Here is a 3,714-nt window from a genome sequence, read left to right on the forward strand (position 1 = left end):
TTAATCTTCAAGTTATTTGAAAAGGATTAGGTTTTGTGATTTGAGAAAGAATGTGTTTTGGGAAGAAGATGAAGATGAAAGGGGGGTGGGTAGGGGTGGGGTTGGGTAGAATAGGTTGACATTTTCATTTTTTTCTTTTTCTTTTAAAACAAATTAGATATAAAACGTGTTTGAAATAATTTTAAACAAAATTATTTTTTTTATAATTTCGGGGCCCAGTCACTATCACAAAAATCAATTTTAGCGGCAATTATTTAATGGCAATAATATAAATGCCGCTAAATTATGTTTTACAATCCATTATTACCGGCAATTGACCTTTTGTCGGTATAAGTTGACCCATTAATGACAATTACTTAAATATCTAATACTCACCATTTCATTAAAAAAATACTTTTTATTCTAAAATACCCCAACATTCTATACAGGCTATAGCTAAACGCCTAAACCCATTTCATTCCCAAATCCCTAAATTCCAAAAGGGCTCGATCTCTCTTTCGACGTCTTCATCTGAAGCGGCAATTTGAGATTCACAAAATTGATATGAAGCACCATCAATTTCTCTGAAGCTTCATCTTCTTCGTCTTCAATTTCGTCGTTTGCATCTTCGTCTTCTTCATCCGCCATTAATTTTCTCAACCCTTTGCCACCTCCTCAAGGTACGCCGCATTCTGTTTTTTTTGTTTTGAATGTGATTGGATGATGATGAATATTTTGTGTATGAGCGATGAAATTGCCATATATGAGAATTGCACTCTTGCAGTGAAGTTGTAGTTTGCTGCGATAGAGTTGTACTTTGTGCATGGCATGTTGTGATAAGCTCGATCTGTAAAGAATTTTTCTCTGTATTTTCCTTTGCTCTATTCAGTTTGCTTGGTATCTAATGCAGCAATTTGTACTGTGCTTAATGCAATCATTGTCTATTATATGGTTTTCTTTTTCAAACCATGCTTTTACTAATATGTTTTTTTTGTGTGTGACTGTAAAATCATGATATATAAGGATTAGTATGTGTAGTTTTCAGAGAGTTGTACTCTGTGCATTGTACTACACTCTACTTTTGTTAATTTGACTCCTTTTAGATTTCGCTTTTTCAAAACTTGAGTTTGATTTGATTAGCGTAATATAGCTTTGATGAACATAGCTTAAAAAACCTGTATTTATTAATTAGATTTTGTTTTCTTATGTATTTAGCTCGAGAAAATGAGTTAAAATTTTGTATAGCTTAGAACATGATTTAAGATTTCACAATAAAACTAACAACAGCCTCTTGGAGGTGTGGTTCCATAGTTGTTTTCTTTAATAGTTTGTTTGCAAGTTTTCACATATTAGTATGTTCACCTGCAGGTTTGAAGAAAATAGATAAGGAGTTGATTTTGAAGAACGAAAATGCGAAATAGAGTTGGTAGCAGATTGGTAGCTGAACAACATCATGATGAAGAAGTACGACCCTACATTCAGCAATTAATGAAAACTCAGAGCTGCTATTCAGTCCAAACATCTGAGGATAACAATTCTATTGACACTGTGTTGTCCTCTTCTTCTCAGTTTGGACTGCTGGTTAAGGTGGAACAAGAAAACAATCTCTCCATTTGAAAATTTTCAATTGACAGTTAAATAAACTTGGTTTCATTATTAGAGTTCTTGCGCTGTTTATCTTGATTGTTGCACTGTACTTATTCTTTCTCTGTTTCTGAATTTATTTCAGGTCCTTCAAAGACAAGTAAAGTTCGTGGACCTACTTTGTTAAAAGATGTTTGGAATCTACCGCCGGGGAAGACAATTGTTGTGCCGTTTAATAGTCGTAATCAATCAATTGGAAAAGAGGGACGAAAGCTGGCTAGCTTTCTAGGCATCATTGCTAGAACTCCAGATTTGACGCCATTAAATGCAAATGATTGGCGAGTGTTTGACGACGAAGAAAAGACAAAGTTGGTGGAATTTGTGAAGGTATAAAATTATTATTCTTAACAAGTATCCTTTCCTTTTTATACATGATGTTATCTTGTTAATTTTTGCCTATCTTTTCAGAAGAAGTTCTCAATTTCGATATGCGGAGAAGAGTTTGTGAAAAAGTCAATAGGAAAAAAATGGAGGCTATAAATGCGACTTAAAGGCTATGTATGTGACCAAATATAAGACCAAAGATGCCTTGATGAAAAATAGACCAGCTCACATACCAAGAGATCAATGGAATGGTCTCGTCTTGTATTGGCTTTCTAAAAAAGCAAAGGTTAGCGCTTCCTATATCTTGACTGTTTGTTCTAAAATATGCAGATTCTTCATAGTTCTTCCACTTGTTCTTTCAAAGAACTTAAGCACTCTGTTATACTAGCAAGAGTTGATGTTTTATTTTCTCATTCTAGAAGCGTAGTCAAACAAATAGAATCAGTAGAGCTAACCAAAAAATGGCTCACACGGGTGGATCGAAAAGCATAGCAACCTTGATGAATGAACAGGTATTAATGCATAAATTACTTACTATAAGATTTTACAATTCATTTTGGTCATGCCTTATTTATTTTGCATCGATTTAAATTCATAGGCTATAGATGGAATAGAGTCCACACGTGCAAAAATCTACATATTAACTCATACAGAGCATAGAGATGGTAGACCATTGGATGAGGAGTCTTCAAATGCCGTTGTAAGATCTCTTATACACTTTTACCTTTCAATTGTGAAAATTCTAACTTGGAAATTGATTTGGAAAAAAAATGATTATAAGGTTAAAATATGAGGAATTGGTGAACTGCAACTAATCTGTTGAAGCTTCTTAGTTTCATTGCATTGATTTTGTACTTTTTTCACATTATTAAAAATCATAATCTAGTGTGTTGATTTTACTAGGTTTCTGATGCCAATAGTGGCAATGAACAAGCAATATAAGCACTGCTGAAGTCGTTAAGTGTCAACAAGTTCTTTCTTCTCACAGGGTAATATTTTTTACCATACATAATCGTGCGTATCAACTATCTATTCTTTTGGTAAATCCTCTCTTCTAGTTCATATATGGTTGTGCTTCTATTATGAAAGAACACAAATGATATCAAGTCCTAGTCTCTTCCTCTTCATTTTTGTATCTTATTTGATTTGTTCATATATTCTCTGGCTATGTTTCACTGGAATATGTTTTAACATTAGTGTGATGTTCTAGATCAAAGAAAATCGTTAATCTTTACAAGTGTGTTATGTTGTACATTATGTTCTTGTTCTTGCATATTCAAAACTTGGTGCATCTCTTGACATTGATTACTCATTTCTTGTAATCTAACCATCTGTTGCTATATGTGTACAGCGAGATATTCATTCAAATGGTGAGCTTGTTCAAGGAATGGCATTGATCCAGAAAGTTGACACATTTTGCATTAGGAAAAAAAATAGTGAATTGCCTTGTTTTCTTCAATGTTGAACACATTTTTTCTATTGTGATGATTCATACTTTGTATTGTGAATGTATTAAGATTGGTTGTTCTTATTTTAACTGAATGACATTGTTTTGAGTTTGGTAATTCCTCTTTACTACCTTCGAACTTATCTCTTTTGTGCATTTTATTTTTGATGTTATAAAAGAGAGTTAAATATGTGGATTTAGGTGAATTCATGATCAATTTTAAGTCATTACACTAATTGAGTGACAATTATTATATTTGCCGGCAATAGCAAAAGCCACAAATGTGCTTGTTCCTAAGGTAGTTTTAATGGCAATAGTAA

General features: G+C 33.0%; 1 long non-coding RNA gene across 2 annotated transcripts; it reads left to right on the forward strand.

The window, feature by feature from the left end:
• Positions 1 to 418: 418 nt before the first annotated feature.
• On the forward strand, positions 419 to 2,710 carry LOC125874896 (uncharacterized). 2 transcript variants are annotated; one of them, XR_007447320.1, is made up of 5 exons: positions 419 to 659; positions 1,709 to 1,950; positions 2,032 to 2,233; positions 2,367 to 2,459; positions 2,546 to 2,710. It is a non-coding gene; the product is annotated as an uncharacterized LOC125874896 (long non-coding RNA). The 2 variants fall into 2 exon arrangements; XR_007447321.1 differs by lacking the exon at positions 419 to 659 and adding an exon at positions 1,564 to 1,612.
• Positions 2,711 to 3,714: the final 1,004 nt, after the last annotated feature.

The sequence above is a fragment of the Solanum stenotomum genome, chromosome 8, assembly GCF_019186545.1.
Source record: "Solanum stenotomum isolate F172 chromosome 8, ASM1918654v1, whole genome shotgun sequence".
Classification (NCBI taxonomy): domain Eukaryota; kingdom Viridiplantae; phylum Streptophyta; class Magnoliopsida; order Solanales; family Solanaceae; genus Solanum; species Solanum stenotomum.